This window comes from Rhinolophus sinicus, chromosome 12 (assembly GCF_057876585.1).
Source record: "Rhinolophus sinicus isolate RSI-liver-muscle chromosome 12, RSI-T2T, whole genome shotgun sequence".
Classification (NCBI taxonomy): domain Eukaryota; kingdom Metazoa; phylum Chordata; class Mammalia; order Chiroptera; family Rhinolophidae; genus Rhinolophus; species Rhinolophus sinicus.
The window spans coordinates 18,199,084-18,217,494 of NC_142512.1; the positions used below are offsets into that span (position 1 = coordinate 18,199,084).

An 18,411-nucleotide genomic window follows, 5' to 3' on the forward strand; every position below is an offset into this window, starting at 1 on the left:
TACTCTCTCAATTTATATAGGTTACTGTGTTAGAAAATGAACTGCTTTGGCTGAAAAGTTGCTCCAATTTTCAACCTCCTTAACTGAAGTAAATTATAGTTCATCCCTTTTGAGTCGACCACTAGTGATGCCCAGAAAAAGAGATTATAATAATTTCTAATAATACTTTTTTGTCATGATTGTGCGTACTAATTTCTATTAGCCACAGGCATACATCTGAAATTTGTAACTATGTAGGTATATTTCTCATCTTTTTCTATTTATCGATTAGAAACAGATTATAAAGTGAGCAAGCACAAGTAATTATTAGGAGAAAACCACTGTGTTTTTAAGAATTACTAGTATTCAATTATTCAAGTCAAAGTCTCCTTTCACTTCTAATAGTGGCAATGTCTGGGCCTGACATTGTACTATAGCTAAGGAGAGTCAAGGCTTTATTTTTAACATACTTAATTTGTTTCCTTCTATGTGGTAAGAAAGGTTACATTAAAATACAAAGACAAGAAAAAAATTGTTACAAAACCTGTTTTCTTGGAAATAGTTTTTACAACTTGACCCCTGAGGGATGACTTTGTTACTTTATAAAACAGCTTCCTGATAAAAAAGCAATTAGCCCAAACAAAAATGTTTCTACTGCTAAGACTGTTACAATTAAAAATGAGCAACAATACAACTGAAACCAGACATCCTGATATTCTGAGGCTCTGGGACTGAAGGAAATAGTCTCCAATAATACTGCAGTTTTGTCATTTTTGACTCCAGGGATGCTGCAGGCTTGATATGCTCTAGGTCCCCCGTGATCTTTCTGGTGACCCAGAGTCCTTAGAGCTCTCCTCCAACACCATACTTCAAATGAATAATTTTGTTTTTTCCTATCAGCCTTCTTCACTGTTCACCTTTCCCACATGTACATAGTAATCGGGAATACGAGAGTGTGGGTGATCTTAGCCTTGGTCTCTAATGACGCATCAGTTCTGTTGGTCATCTTTCTAATTCTCCCATTGCTGCCCTTACGAGTCTCAGACTTGATTTCCTGGCTGCAGTCTCTCCATTTGAATTGATGACTGAGCCACGGTCAGCATAATCTTTACCAATTTCAGTGTCTTCATTGTCAACGTTAAAGTTGTATATTCTGCAGTGTTGATTTTTGTCTTTGTGATGTTCAAATTCAGTCCTGCTTTGGCACTTCCTTCTTTCACTTTCATCAGAAAGTTGTTTCAAATCAGTACTACATTCTGCCAGATCATCTGCATATCTTAAGTTATTGATATTTCTGAAACCAGAGGCCAAGCAAGTCCAGGCTCATGCTGCCTGCGCCGCTCAACCAAAAGACGGAGATAAGAGCTGGGTCATAGAATAAGCTTTTACGGGCGGCCGGAAGGCTCAGTTGGTTAGAGCGCAGTGCTCATAACACCAAGGTTGCTGGTTCGATTCCCACATGGGCCAGTGAGCTGCGCCCTCCACAACTAGATTGAAAACAAAAACTTGACTTGGAACTGATGGGTCCTGGAAAAACACACTATTCTCCAATTAAAAAATAATAATAATAATAAGTATATATTATCAGCGGACCGGTGGTCTGAAAAGGCAGCAGGTTAACACCTCAGAAAACTGCCTTAACATTCTCAGACTGGCTGGGGGTATTTAAAGGAAAATCTCGGTGTTCCTCTAGAGGCCACATGATAGTTTTGGGGCTCTGCATGGAGCCTTCTCTCTGGTCACGTGATTCTGTGGTGGAGTCTACAACCCAGAAACAAAGATGGGAGGAGCCTGGAAAGAATGCTAGACCATAGAGATTGTGATCAATAAACCTAAGGGTATTAATCATAAGTTTCAGGGTAATTTTCTAAAACGGAACTGGACGGGACAGGGGACATTCTGATCTCAAGCCACAAGGGGTTGATCATTGTTAAGCTATAGGTAGGTCAAGTAAAGGTGAGGCTGGGCCGGGGACCTGGAGAGGCCTCTTCTGGGGCTGCCAACAAGGCCCTGCTTCATTTCTCCCACCACTTCTCACTCCTCCCCAAACTAGCCCAGTTTTTCCTAAATGTTTTGCCTACAGATTAAACAATAGGAAAAGAAATAGAAGAAAAGCATAGTCACTGCCATATTTGGAGCTTACCACCCTAGTAGGGGAAGTGGACAAATAAACAAGCAGTTAACCTTATTTGGTATTTCTGAAACCGATATTTCTCAATGTGGCCAAATTGGTGGGGTGTGCAGTGGCCTCGCGTAGAAGGGAGATCTGACCCCGACTTTGGGATTTAGAGAATCATTTGAAACAGAAGCGTGTCTTGGTTGTGTTCTGAAGAACGAGTAGGAGTTAGCCAGGTAGAAAGACGAGTGTTGCAGGCAGAGGGGCAGAGGGAGCACCGTGTTTCCCTGAAAATGAGGCCAGGTCTTACACTGTGTTTCCCCAAAAATGAGACTGGGTCTTACACCATATTTCCCCAAAAATGAGACCGGGTCTTATATTAATTTTTGCTCCACAAGACACATTAGGGCTTATTTTCAGGGGTTTCTTATTTTTTTCATGTACAAAATCTACATTTATTCAAATATAGTCGTGTCATCTTCTGGAACATCATAATAACGTACTAAATGTGTCCGTCTGGCTGACAATCGTAACTGGGGCTTATTTTGGGGGTAGGTCTTGTTTTGGGGGAAACACAGTAGCATGTACAAAGAGCAGAGTAGTAGGGGAACTGGAAGAGTTGAGCGCAAGGATGCCATAGACAGACACCAGGAGATGGGGCTGGAGAGGATGATGGTCGCCGCACTTTGTAAGGCCCAGTAAGGAGTTAGAATTTATCTTAAGGACTTGGTGCAGAGAGTTCTTGTGTACTCAGAGTTACCCATCTCCCTTACCCACTAAATTGTTCAAGCAGGGGAATAACGTGGTCAGAATTGTGTTTAGACAGATGTATTCTAGGGGCATTGTGGAGGATGGATTGCAGGGGGAATTAAGACGAGGTTAGGGAAGTAAGCAGGGAATGATTTCAATCATGCAGATTAGCTCTGTACTGGTGGCAGGACTAGGTAGAGGCAGTAGGGAGAGAGGTCACCGGGTGAATGTAAGAGAAATTCATGGGTTTATCAGGACAGCGTAGAAATTAAGAAGTCTGAGCCAAGTGTGGTGTTTGGGATTCCAACTTAGCAAGAGCAAGAATAGAGGGTTGTGGGATTTACTGAAGGAGGGACCAAGGGGGAATGAGCTGGTTTGGGGGAGATGATTTTCAACTTGGGGCATATGGAATCTGAGAAGTCTGTGGGATATTGAAGTGGAGTATTTTGTAGGCCATTGAAAGTAAAAGTCTGAAGAGGGACACCGCAGTGATATGGGGGTGGTGTTAATGAAGGCCCTGGGTCTTTGAACTGAATATTGAAGGGTGAATAGAAGCAGGGGAAGTATTCCAAGTATAGAAAATAGAATTTTGTGAACGGCATGGGAAGTTTGGAGAACTGCATGTAGATGGGGCTGAAGTGGATTTAGGATAGCAGGTCGGGGACTAAAAGAAGATAAGACTGAAAAGAAAGCAGAACAGGTCACAAAGAGCCTTTCATAGCATGGACATGGAATGGACTTGATTGCTCAGACATTGAAGAACGAGAGGAGAATTTTTAAGATGGTTGAGATTTTTAAGATTTATATTTTTTTTTAAAAATCACTCAGAGCTGACCAAACATATCTGTTATTGCAATATTTCTGAATGAGTTAAAGATGTCTGGCAAGTAATAGACATTCAATAAATAGTTGTTGAATACATGAGAATAATTCCTCCATAAAATCTATTTGCCATTTACATGTGGCATACCTACAACAAAATCACAGATAAATGAAAAAGGGATGGGCAAAAATACTAGGCAAGTGAGAGTTCCCTTCAAATCAGAAAAAGTTAAATAGAAGGCAAAAAAGCATCAAGTTGGAAAAGCTGCTTGTTTATATTGATAAGTACCTTTCAGTGAAAATTTAAAAATGACTTTTTGGGCAGGCGGTTAGCTCAGCTGGTTAGAGCGCGGTGCTCTTTAACAACAAGGTTGCCGGTTCGATCCCCACATGGGCCACTGTGGGCTGCGCCCTCCACAACTAGACTGAAACAACTACTTGACTTGGAGCTGATGGGTCCTGGAAACACACACACACACACACACACACACACACACACAAAGTAAATAAAAATGAAGACTTTTCACATTTTGAAAAATATAACAAATACCTTTTAAAAAGTCTTTGATATAATTCGGAGACATTTTCCTTTGTATTTCTAACCAGGTAGCAATACTTGGTTAGAAATACTGTTAACTGTTCACCAGTCTCTTGGTTAATACTAAAAACAGTTATTTTGGTTAATACCAAAGAGTATTTGGTTAATACTGGCAACCAAAAATAAACAGAGAGCAATGGCCTTTAGGGACTTTCAGAGGATCCTGAATACTTCAAAGACAAATTAGATAAAAATACCTTTTATGTATTCTTTTTCTTAAGGAGATAGTGTTCAAAACTTTAACCTATAATTTAGAACTCCACTTTTAAAAGGGTCATTGACCCCCCAAAAGCTTAAGTACTGCTGATAGAGGATCTAAGTAATGTAGTCAATACATTTGATTTAATGATGTATTTAGAACTTTTTAACCTACAAAATACACTTTTTTTTTTTTTTCCAAATAACTTGCACAGGCTTATAACCCAATGAAGTGACTTAGCCAGAACGCTCTCTGGCTCAGTCTACTGCTTTCCTTATTTATTAAATTATAAATATTAGAAAGAAAAAGAAAATTATGATATTTTACAGATGACTTAATTATTGTCTACCTGAAAATCATTTGAGAATCGTCTAAAAAAATTAAATAAACAAGGTTACTGAATAAAATGTGCATTTAAATATTTTAAAAATATAAGACATAAAAATAAATACAACAAAAATTGATAGTTTTCCAAAAACTAGTTGAAAAATGTAGTTGCAATAAAAGATTCCATCCACAATAGCAAAGAGAAATAGGCAGAAACTTGGCAAAAAATATGTAAAGATCTGTGGGGGTGAAACAACAAAGTTACCCTGGGGCCCGGGGAAGACATGAACAAATCTAGGGAGATGCTGTGTTTCTGAATGGGGAGATTCAATATGGTTAAAATGTTGATTCTTCTCCCAGTAAAAATCCCTGTAAGTGTTTTTTGGGAGAAAAAGTGACATAATGTTTCGAAAGTACAAAGAAAAGATGTTCAGAGCAAATGTTATAAAAGAGTAATGGATGATGGAGAGGTGTAAGTGTGTAAGCTTTCCCAGAGGATATTTACATATATTGTGAAGACAGAGTAATTAAAATATTAGTATAGTAGTGTTGGAGTAAGAATGGGCTATCAGTTTTCCCATGCAGAGTGGCATTCGGAAACACACTTAAGTCTAAACAGCAGAAACCATCGCATGTGCACATTAAATTGTGGGATGATTGCTGCCTGTCATTCTATTCCACAGGGTACCTCCCAGAGGGAGTGCAGAGTGGGCAGGGTATTTCTTCCTTCCTTAATCAGTCTCGACTCCTGTGTGTTTCTCAAAATGTGAATATCTCACAGTGCTATGTATGACAAAAGAGATTTTGCAGTGTCATTTTCACCATACTGGATTTTCACTTTATCTGCTTACGTTGGAACTTGACTCCAATGTAAGAAACCACCCCACCATGTAAAGACTATAGTGTAGAATAAGGGTAGCATTTCAGGTCATTAGGGGTGAGACAGACAGTAATTGAATTTTTTTCAGTAGTTTATTTTAAATAAATGCAGTTGGGACAGCCATCGGGAGCGTGCATTAGATTCTCTTTAAGTCATACAGAGAAATTCCTGATGGTTTAATTATTTCAATATATTTATTTTTTTTAAGTACGTGAAAAAAAATGTGAGTGAATGACTATATAACTTTAGGTGTAGTAATGGTCTTTCTAAGCATACTCCAAGAGTAGAATTCATAAAAGAAAAGGTGGATTTAATTAGTACATAGGATGTAAAAACTTATACATATCAGGAAATAACTAAAATTAAAAGGTGATGAAACAATATAAATATTTACAGTATATGATAAAGTATTAGCTTCCTTTATGTAAAGAACTCTTATAAGACAATAAGAAAAAGGAAAGAAGCCTTAATAGATAGCGTAAAGGATAAAAACAGGTAATTCACAAGAGAGGGGGGAAAGTGGACCAAATTAGCAAAGGTGAAATATTACAATATCCATGGCAATGATGTAGTCAGACTGGTAAAATGCTGGTAGAATTGCAACCTTGAAAGTTCTAAAAAGCATACTTACAGAATCCAGTACTGTGGGTTCTTAGAATGAAGTCCTGTACAGTGGAATACCACGTAGCCTATTGATTGATGTTGCAGATTATAAAACATGATAATTTTGTTTCAGACTGAAACCAAAATTTCAGCACTGGTATGCTGTGCATGGAAAGGGACTAAAAGGTTATGAGCTTTGATGTTCAAAGTGGTTGTTTTTGGAATAAATTAAAAAGTAATTTTTAAATGTTTTTCAAAGGAAAAAAGCTTGTCTGTGAAGGGATGGGAAGAGAGTTAAGGCAAGCTTGAGGAGACCCTCCTCTTCTTTAAAGAAGGGAGCAGCGTGAACTTATTTATTAGTTGGCCCTATAGCATATTTAGGAGGGATCTGTGATAGATGTAGGAGAGGGGAGATGGACTTTTTTTTAGTGTAAATGACCTAGCTGCTCGTAGACGTTATCCCATTTCTACTTACTCAGGTAGGAGACGTTGATGATCGTCTGCATTGATAGAATGTGCTTTATTATTATAATGGCTTTTTATTTCACTCCATGAGATGTATGAAAAAGAATGGCCCAGATATAAACCCAGCTAAAGGACGGGAAAGGACTATCAGACAACACATCAGCTCTGAGAGGGACTGACCGTGTCGTTTGTTTGCTCAACTCTTAAGGGTAGTGGGGTGTGGCATGGAAAGAGGGGGCACTTCTGAGTGAGTCATCCTTAAGACCAGTCTTGAGGGTGCCATTGACCAGCTGTGAGGCTTTCGATAATTTTCTTAGCTGTACTAAAACTGAATTTCCTCCTTTTTTAAAAAAGAGGGATAAATGCCATACTGTGGATGGTTGTCATACAGTCTAGCACTAATGCATGCAGTCGCTGGCAACGTGTGGACAGTAAATGATAGGTTTTCTCATTGTTATGATGCCTGGTGTAATTGAAGAGGGTTGCTGGTGTCATTTCTCTCTGTTTTTCTTCCCTGTGCCTGTCACTACTTGTTATAATTATATCTGACCACTGCAATTAGATTTTCGTTTGTGCTTTTTACAGTTACCAGCCCCATGGGGACATTCTGCCATTTACCTGAACCCTGTCAGTTGAGTTTGAATAGAGTGTGACACTCAACTGATTTGTTTTTACACCAAAGACCCAGCATTGAAGGGCTTTGTCACACCTGTGACTGTACCATTTTTAGCAATTCAGTGAAGATCTGACTAGAAACCCATGTTGGAGTAAAGCTGGGAGGCTTCAGCCTTTGTTGTTCCATCAGGGTCAGCCTCTGCAGTGTTAGAATGCTGGCTATTTTAACCATGGGCCACAGATGTGTCCTTCCGAATGCCATCTATGATGGTAATGCTGTATTCAGCAGCAGCAGAGCAGGGTCATTCTGGGGAAATCTGATATGAGCCTGTTGACAATAGTCTATTTTGTGAAGCCGGATGTGTTAAACAAACAACAAAGACTGATGGAATAAATTGCTAATTTCCACGTGAGAGCTAATTTTAGTCCCTGTGATCTCAGAAAGGAGAGTAAAAGGAGATCGTGCCTGTGTTCAGGATTTTTTAATGTCCCAGGGTGCTGAAGTGACCTAGATATTTAACTAGTAAAGTCGGATGACTAGACTTTGTCCTACAAAAAGATTTCCAACCCTCAGAGTAGTAGTGTCTGTATTTTCTTAGACATAAGAAAATGAACACTCATTTTGCTAACAGAATCTATCAACTCTTTGTTGAATTTTCAGCTTATTTTCTTCAATTAGACCAGCCTCTACTTGATGTCTTGTACTTTTTGGTGATTAAGATGTAGTTCCTTATTAATAAATTGTATGCAGTGGTCCATCAAAGTGAATATATATATGTGTATATATATATTTTCTTTTTTGAAAAGCAGAACTATTTCTATAAAGAACTCTGAAGGCACTAAGAAAAAACATGAATTATGTTGCTGTTTCTCTTGCACCAAATGTTTCATGACGCTATGTAATTAATGCCCAAACTGCAGTATTATTTTTTGGTGATTACTGTTACCGTGGGAACTGTCCCAGTTTGATCTCCAACAGAAACAAGTACTCTAGAACCAAGAACATGTTTTCCTTTTTTGAAAAAGGAATTGTTTTTTATTATGCAGACAATATAGAGCCGTTAATGGGAGAATAACAGAAATATAGCTTTTCTAAGTACATTTATAACGGTAAAGTTGTGTATGTAAAAGGAAAAAGTCACAGTTCTCCCACCCCAAAAGATCAAATTACTTTGTAAAGCCTTTGTACTTATATAGTAACTTTTGTAGTTGTAATTTTGATACAGATACAACATAGGACTTATTTTTATCCCCTTGACATTATAGTATAAGCATTTTCCATGTAGTTACAAAACACTGTTATGAAGGTGATATTATATAAAATGTATTCAGATAATACAAAAATATAAGGAGAGTGAAAATCTCCATTCTTACTCTCCACCCGTGCATTTCCACATCTACAGGTGGTTTTTACCTTTCCAGACCTTTTCTATGCATGTATACACGCACAATCTTTTGCTTTGTTTTTGTTTTATTTTTACCAGAATGTGATCATAATATATGTATATGCTTTTACTCAAACTTACAGTTTTGTGGTGTTTTTTTTTAATATATCAAGGATCAAGGAACGCTCTTCATGTAAGAATATGTGGGTCAACCCAGTCTTACAACCTTCTTTTTTTTTTAGTCTTACAACTTTTAATGACTGCAGAGTGTTCTCGTGTGGATGTATTCAGCCAACTCTCTTGTTTCTTTTAGGTCATTCCTAATTTTTTTGTAATATAAAACTTTATTTAGCTGTTTCCCTGACTGTTGGATTCTTTTTTTTTTTTTTAAGTTTCACTGAAGTTAGGGTAAGTCCCTGGGCTGTGCTAGAAAATTGCTATACTCTTAACTGTACTTGGAAAGGGTAAAGAGGTGTTTGGATGACCAGGTTTTCTCTCGTTATTTTTTCTTTAGGACAGGGATCTGCATGGGTAGTTTCTTACTATTTTGCAGGTAGGATTTGGGGTTATTTAGTTAATTTAGGGTTATTGGTAATGATCATTTCCACTGTTCCAGGATCTTTGCTTTTGTGCATTACTATCGAGTTGCTTATTTGACCCATGGAGGTGTTACTGTTTTTTTACAAATTCTTAAACTCTGTCATGGGGAGGAATAAGTTGGTGGAAAATACAACAGAAGTCCATGGGTTTGGCTTTTGGTTCTGTTCAACAACCAATTATTATTAATTATTATTACGATTGTTATTGTATTTGAATTGAATTAAATAGTCGATCTGTGCTTTGGATCTCATACCCTCCCCTCATGTCAGGAACTTGACACAGTCCACTATTCCTTCTCTTAAATATTTAATCCCTCTTTGTCAACTAGGTTCTTCCCTTTGACTTTTTAAAAAATTGAGATATATAACTCACATACCATAAAATCACTATTTTGAAGTATACAGTTGTATGTTCACAACCACTATCTAATTCCAGAACATTTTCATCACCCCAAAATAAACTGGGTACCCATTTAGCAGTCACTCCCCACTCCTCTCTCTTTAGACTCTGGAAACCACCAATCTGCTTTCTGTCTACATGTCTACATGTTTTGGACATTTCGTATAAATGGAATCATAATATGTGGCCTTTGTGATTTCCCATTGATTTCGAAACATGTTTAAGTCTTCCATTAAAAAATTAGTAAAACCACTCCATCAACCCTGTCACTTTCATGGCCTCACTTCTCTTCTTATACAATTCAACATCTTAAAGAATTGTTTGTATTTACTATCTTCCTTTTTGTCACAACATCCTTAATCTTTAGCTCATTCCAGGGTAGTTTCTAATTCTACCACGACCAAAGCAGCTTTTGAAAAGGTCTCCAGTGATCTCATGTCACTAAGTCCAGTTTCGGTTCTTCAGTTGGCTCCTGAGAAACAGGTCACTCTGCTCACGCTTCTCCCTCAGGGGCAGCCTCTTCCCTGGGCTTCCTTGGCACTGCACCACACTCTTCTAGTTTTCCTTCTTCCACCCTTTCTGTCTCCTTGTAACTTCCTCTGTAATGATCATGTTTACAACCACTAAAGGCTGCTTCAGGGCTTAATGTTCACCTCTTTTCTTTTCACTGTGTATTTTCTCCTGAAGCACTCTCTTCTATGCCAGGGCCTCACTTGTTGGTTTGCACGTCACTTACATGTCTATTTCTCCAGCCCAGTTTTCTGAGATCTGTATCTAGAGATCACTGCTTACTTCATATCTCTGCTTAGGTGTCTCAGATACAGCTCAGAGTTATGATATTGCCCCTCAAAAATGGTTCTCTGCCAGAGTTCCCACTTTCAGTGGCTGGCACTGCCTATCCTGTTGAACAATACAGACGCATAGGAGACGTCTGTGACGGTGAACGCGTCCTCCCTCCCTCACATATCAGTCCATCACCACATCTTGTAAATTTTCCCTCCTAAATAGCTCTTAATCCCTTTCACGTATCCCTACCTTTGTTACTGCCACCTTTATCCAGCCTCTTAACTCAAATACAACAATTGTTTTCTAATTAGCATCTCTGCTTCCAGGCTAGTCCTTCCTTATTCCATACCAGACCTAAAACCTTACATAGATTATAATTATCTGGTGTGGTTATAATAGCTTTTACTTTCACTTTTGAAAGAGTCCTGGATTAGATGATAAATTTATATAGTTACCCTAATTATAAGGCCTTACGTAATCTGGCCCCTATCTTCCTCTCCAGCCTCGTCTTGAACTATGCATCTTGAACCTTGCCCTCTGCATTGCAGACTCTTTGGCTGGCTGTCAGTACCTGGACTTTCCCGTAAGTTCTCTCCTGCCTCAGGGTCTTTGTACCTGCAGTTCTTTTTACCTGAGACCCTGGAATGCCATGTTCCTTTCCCCTAGTTTTTCTATGTTAATTGTTATTCTACTCTCAGTTCTTAGCTCAGTTGCCTCCTCAGGGAAGCCTTTTCGGACTTTCCTAAGGCAGTTCACTTATTACATAGGTTTCATAGCACCTTGTATTTACCTACCTTTTGCAGTATTTATCACAGTGATCATTTTACATGTGTCTGAGTGATTCTTGAGTTAATACCTGCTCTACCAGACGGTCAGCTTCATGAAAGGTGAGGTTGTGTCTGTTTGCTTTCTGCAATATCGCCAGCATTTTACACAATGCCTGGCACATAGCTGACATATAACAAGTATGTTGAATGAATAAAGGAATGAATGCTAGCTCTCACTTCTTAAAAATTCTAACCTATTCCATAGAACTCCGTTGGACAAAGTAGTACACAAAGAGAATGAAACATTTTTATACTTCATCTGTAAAAGTGTGAAGTGGCCAAATGCCCCAACTTTAAAAAAATTCTACTATTTACAATAGAGGGTACAACTTGTCAGCCTCTGAGTTGTATAAGGCTTGCAGTTGTTTATTACCCACGTAGATTTTTAGGAATCGGGGAAATTTCATATAAAATTATGGGTGGCTGGTTCACTTGAGAATTTTAGAAATTTGGCAAAACTGGGCGGGTAAACCCACTTGGCATTAATTACCTAGAACGGAGTGGTGGCCATACCCTTTGAGATGGTCATTCGTGTCATCTGGTGTCACCTGGCATAGTGCTGCTGAAAGTGGTCGCTGAATTGTCTGCTCGGCCACAAACTCTTTGTTACTCTCCAGAGAAAGACCTTACACCACACGTTTACTTCAGCAGACATTCTGGTTGCATGACTTTCTTCAATGTGTTGATTCACATTCCAGCCCAAGCTCCATGTCTTGTCAGGGCCTGGCATTTTGAGTAGCACTTTGTAAATATTTGAGTTCACAATCCCTGATTTTCACAAATTTTATTTAAAATGCCAGTGCAAAATGACATTCAGAAGTTGTAGGACAGTAATTATGTCAATATGTACTGGTCTTAGGTAATAATGTTCAAGTTTATTTTATAAGGTATCTAGTTCCTTTGATAGAAAAATCCTGAAATTTTACGTTTCAGATTTTAAGGCTTTGAACATAGACATATTGGGATGTAGTTCTTTTGTGTGCTTAGCAATGAAATTTAGAAATAGATTGGACTATTATAGAATAAAGACTGTGAATTTCTTTGAATGCCTTAGTATCATACTCAGATGTGAACTTCTTTCCATGTGTAAAAATGAACTCTCATTGCTGTTTCACTGAAGAAATGGAAGTGGCCCATCTTTTTCACATGCTTGACTGATTTCACGGGAATAAAAATATAATATTCTTGTTAGAATTAAAAATAAAGTTTTTAATAGATTTCGTACCTTTTCATTGCTGTACATTATTTATCTTGTTGAACCTGAGTTTGTACTGCTTTTAATTGAGGAAGAAATACAAAGGTAGTGCGACTGTTGTTTTTTTTAGTGTGAAAATTAATTGAGGCAATTGCTCTGCCACTGAGTGAAGCAGAAATGTGTTCTGGTTGCTTGCCCATGGATTAACTCTTTTATCAACACCCCTTTAAATAGACAGTGTATTTTAGTGAGACTTTTCATTGCTAGCATATATTTGTACAATAAACATACACTTCTACTGTTTTATAGAAACTGGTCTTTAAAAGGTCACCAATTCCCAGCTAAGTATAAAGTCAGTTACCTTTGGCATTGTTATTCTCCTAACTTTGTTCCAGCATTTTGCATTTTTAACCATTCCTGCAGTTTCTTTTTTATCTCATGTAATGCTTTATTATTATTATTATTATTATTATTATTGTTATTATTATTTTTCCATACAGGATCATGACTGCTATTTCTTTTTTATTTAAAGTTGACTGGTATACTTTTGCATAAGCTTTAATTTTCAATGTGTGGATCACTTTTTTTTTAAATTTTAAATAGTTTTACTGTTCTGAATTCTATTGACCCCAGTGATAGATACATACAAACATACCTACATATGTGAGCAGACAATGCAATATGTAATGTGTAAACGAAGGAAATATGCCAACCTGGATACCAGTTTGGCCCCCCTAGCGTTCCCTGCTGATTGCATGGCATCCCGGCAGGGTTTTCTTAGTCACAGGCTGACCTGAGGAACACCATCAGGTAGCTCTGGTTGTGGTACCCTGTGGGCCCGAATCAACCCCTCACTCCTGGACTGTGGTATCTTGGTTTTTGGAGATGGTTTTTGCATGTCTCTATCTAAGTCTTTGTTAGAAGGATGGGCAAGGAGTTCTTACAACTGGCTTCTTTTACTATGATGAGCCTCACAGTTTTCACACCTGGTTATCATTTTCTGTATACTCTACTTCAAACAGGGTATTATAATTTTCTAGTATTTGAGCCATTATCATGTTGCAGAGGTCTTGTTCTTTCATGCCTTCAAGCCCGGATGGCACACTTTACTTCTTCCATGTAAGTCACCAGACAGGTTTATTTCAAAGCAATTGAGTCCAAATACAGTGGCAAGATTGTGGACATTCATGCGATTCTGCACATGGTACTTGGCTACTTTTGTCAAGATCTGGCACAGGTACTTGAGGAGACCATAGTGGGTGTCTGGCGGCTCTTTTATTAGGTCTCTTAAGCTACTCTCCTGAGCATCATTTCTGTCATCTGCCTCAACATGGCTTCTTCTTTATATCCTTAGTTGTAGGACTTCTGTTCATCTGGACTTCAGATGGTTCTCTATGTTGACTGTTCTACAATTTAGTTGTAATTTTGATGTGTTCACGAGAGAGGCAAGCACAGCGTTTATGTACTCCACCATCTTGGATCTGGATCACTTTGTTTTAGACATAGTTTTTGTTTATAGCATACTTTATTATGGTTGGTTTTGGTTATGATTTACTCTGTGGCTTACAATAACAGTTTACTATTTACATGTATTTATTTCACATTTGTTTTATACTGTGTTTTGATTGCTTTTTTTTCTTTACACTGCGTGATCTGGTTTGTATCTTCCTTTTCTTTACCGCATGATTTTATTTGATTATATTATTTTTCCTAATTTTTCTAGTGTATATATATATATTTTTTTTTTTTTTTTTTTTTTTTTTTTTTTGGTGTGGTTTTTTTTTCTCCCCCAAGTCAAGTTGTTGTCCTTTCAATCTTAGTTGTGGAGGGCGCAGCTCAGCTCCAGGTCCAGTTGCCGTTGCTAGTTGCAGGGGGTGCAGCCCACCATCCCTTGCGGGAGTCAAACCGGCAACCTTGTGGTTGAGAGGACACACTCCAACCAACTGAGCCATCCGGGAGCTCAGCGACAGCTCAGCTCAAGGTGCCATGTTCAATCTTAGTTATAGGGGGCAGAGCCCACCATCCCTTGTGGGACTCCAGGAATTGAACTGGCAACCTTGTGGTTGAGAGCCCACCCATGTGGGAATCTAACTGGCAGGCTTCGGAGTTAGGAGCATGGAGCTCTAACCGCCTGAGCCACCGGGCCGGCCCTAGTGTTTGTATTTTTCAATATATGCTTATATCTCTGCTACTTAATTTATCAACTTTAGAAAAAAATCTTTGGCCCCATGTGTGAAAGATGAGGAAATAACATACTAAATTACGTTTTCCTTTCCCATTTCCCCTCCTGGATTTTAGCTATGTGTACATTAAATGGTTTACAAACATTTGCATTCTATCATGTAGCCACAGTTCGCAGGTGTTTTAATATTAGCTCTCGGGTTAAAACAGTTTCAGTGTTCACGGATAGTCCTTGTGCCATAGTTTCTTCATTTGTCTTGATTGGTTGAACTTTTTCTGTTAGGAACTTTTTCACAAAAGGGTCGTGGGCACCATGTTTCTTGAGTTCTTGTATGCTCAAAAATATTTATCTGTTATTATACTTGAAGTATAATTTGGTTGAGTATAAAATTGTTGAATAACAGAGTAATGTTCTTTTCCCCCCAAAGAGCTTTGCAATCAGTGTTCTTTTGTCTTCTTCTATTAAATAATGTTATGTGGAAGTCTGAAGCCAGCCTCCTTTGCTCTGCTACCCCCCCTCCCCGGCCCCCAATAGCTGATTTTACTTTTTTGCCTAGATATCTAAAAGATTTTTTCTCTTAATCCTTGAAGTCTAGTAACTTTTCTAGGGTATGTGTTGGTGTTGCTAATTTTTTATCAGTTTTTCTAGGGACATAGTGAATCTTTTGTTTTTGGAAAATTATCTTGAATCATATCTTTGAATGTTTCTTTGTGCTACTTCCTCCTCTGGTTCTCTTATTCAGCAACACCAATTATGTGTATGAGGAGGTCTCCATTATCTACCTCTCCCCTATTTATTACTTTTTCTCTAATTTTTAAAAACTTCTTGTTCATTTTCATTTCATTTGTTTATATAGCTCACATACTATAAAATTCACCCTTTTGAATTATATAATTCAGTGCTTTTTAGGTATATTGACAAGATTGTATAATCATCACCACCATCTCATTCTTGAATTCTATTTCATTTTGCATGCTTTTTAAAGTCTTGTTGTCTTTGTCCTCTTGTCCTTCTCAATGTCTCATTGAAGCATATGATTTCAGTTTGTCCCATGATCAGTGGTGTTAACTTCAATCACTTGGTTAGGTGGTATCCATCAGATTTCTTCATTGTAGAGTTAATATTTGTAATTGATACTTTGTGGGGCAATGCTTTGAGACTATGTAGTATTCTATTTCTCATGAAACTTTTACCTACTCGTTTTAGCATCCATTGGTGATTCTTAATTGAGACAATTACTAGCATGGTAATTGCCATGTCTAACTCCTTCATTACTTCTAATTTGTTGTCATTCCACTGTAAGTAAGAGCTGTCCTTTCTCCCTGTGTTTATCTATTTATGTAAGTATGGACTCAAGGACTTATTCTATGGTCTATAATCCCTTGCTAGCATTCTTCATTCAGCTTGTCCCAGGTTTGGCTAGTGGGAGCCCTTTCAGACCTGGAGCTCCAGTTCCATTCAGTGGGGAGTGGTATTTGGAAACCAAGTTCTGGAACACTAGGTATGCTCATTGCTATGGCAGTGTCACTGCTTCTAGGCTCTTACTGTATCTCTTAAGATTCCATTGTAGCTATTTTCTTTCTGTTTTCTGTAGATTATATTCAAGTTTTGTTCTTAATCTCTTCCATTTTTTCCTGCATAAATTCGTGCCTTGAAGCACTTTTTTTAAAAATTAATTTTTATTTTTCAATACAGTTGACATTCAATATTATGTTATATTAGTTACAAGTGTATGGCATAGTTGTTAGACATTTATATAATTTACAAAGCGAGCAATCCCCCCAATAAGTCTAGTACCCACCTGGCACCATACATAGTTATTATAATATTATTGCCTGCGTACATTGCCCACGCTTTACCCTAGCATTCTTCATTCAAATATATGTAAGGGCTGTACCCTATATCTCCATGACTATGTTGTAACTACCAATTTGTACTTCTTAATTCCTTTTTCACCCAGCTCCCCAATCCCCCTCCAATCTTGCAACCATCAGTCTGTTCTCTGTATCTGTGAGTTCGTTTCTGTTTTGTTTGTTCGTTCCCTGAAGCATTCTTAAAGGTCACAAGAAACAGTTATATTCAAGTATGGAATGCGATTTTTATATAGATAACAAACAAATCTATATTCCTGAACTCAAATCCTGCACATTATCCCTCTTTTCACAAGTTCTTTTACTTGGCTACCAATTAAAGTTGTGTTTTTCTAAATATTTTTTTAAAGAGTAACATGTAACAACCACTGATTGTATATTCTTTCATATGTATTTAATAGTGTTACTGTATGTTTATGTAGCAGAAGAACAATTTTTTATGAGGTCAGAGAGAAGGGTTATTGAAATGTTTACTGTTGTTTGGTTATTATATCTGTCTTCAGTAACTGTTTCCATTGTTCCATGTCTCCATAATTCGCTCTATAAGTATTTAAATGACTACCATAGCACAGGTTCATAATATTCTTCATAGAGTCATAAAATTTTACCTGGAATGACCCTTAGATTATTGTGTCCAATCCCTTAATTTTACAGTTGAAGAAAGTGATACTTAAGAACTGAAGTGACTAAGTTCATGGCTAGTTGATTGCAGAACCAAAATTAGAGTCCAAGTTTCTGAACTCCCATACTAGAACATTTTAGCTGTGGGTGATGGAGGCGCTTGGGTCCATGGTACTACCTGAAGTTTCCATGGTAACCAGGTGGCTAGAGCATTCCTCCTTCTATCTTGGCACTCAAGCATTGTGTATTGAGCTTTTCAAAATGATTGGGCATTTGATGACCAAGAATGGAACAGAAAAGAAGTTGTTTGAGGATAGCCAGTTGTCTGACCATACAATTTTAGGCCAGAATTCTGAGCAGATACTAGTTTTAAAGCTCTTTTTACCTTTCATAGTTCAGTCCCATCTACTAGTTTTCTGCTCTCTTTTCATTGCCCTATTTATAAATATGATCTGTTGGTTTTCTTTTTAAGATTTTCACTTTAGTAGCATTTGAACATCAGAATAGTTACATTGGCACACGTTTCTTAAAAAGTTAAACTTAAATATCCTATGTGGTCCATTCCTAGGTATCTACCCAAGAGAAATGAAAACACATTCATATGAAGACTTATATATGAATATTTATAGCAGTGTTGTTCATGGTAGCCAAAAAGTAGAAACAATTCAGAAGACCATCAGGTTGTGAATGGATAAACAAACCACAAATATCCAGTAATATCCATACAATGGAATATTACTTGGCCATAAAAAGGAATGAAATACGGATACATGCTGCATCATGGATGAACCTCATAAACACTGGGCTAAGTGAAAGAATCCAGACAAAAAGAATACACATTTTATGATTCCATTTATATGAAGTGTTCACAAAAGGCAAATCTATAGAGACAGTACACTAGTAATTGCCTGGAGCTGAGGGTAGAAGCAAGGAATGACTTCCAAATGGGCATGGCTTTCTTTTTTGGGGTGATGGACATGTTCTGAAATTGGATGTGGTGATGGTTGCACAACTCTGTGGATATACTAAAAACTGTTGAATTGTATACTTTAGTTGAGTTTTATAGTATGTAAATATACCTCAATGTAGCTGCTAAAAGTAGTCACATTTTAAATTTGATGTCTGTAATATTTGTTATATTTAAGTATCATATCCTGTTTTCATTATTAAACATTTTTTTCTGCTTTCTTT

General features: G+C 37.5%; 1 protein-coding gene across 1 annotated transcript in view; it reads left to right on the forward strand.

Annotated features, from left to right (window-relative positions):
* Window positions 1-18,411, forward strand: part of METTL16 (methyltransferase 16, RNA N6-adenosine) — a 70,502-nt gene that overhangs the window by 8,991 nt on the left and 43,100 nt on the right. The gene's annotated exons all lie outside the window — the stretch shown is intronic.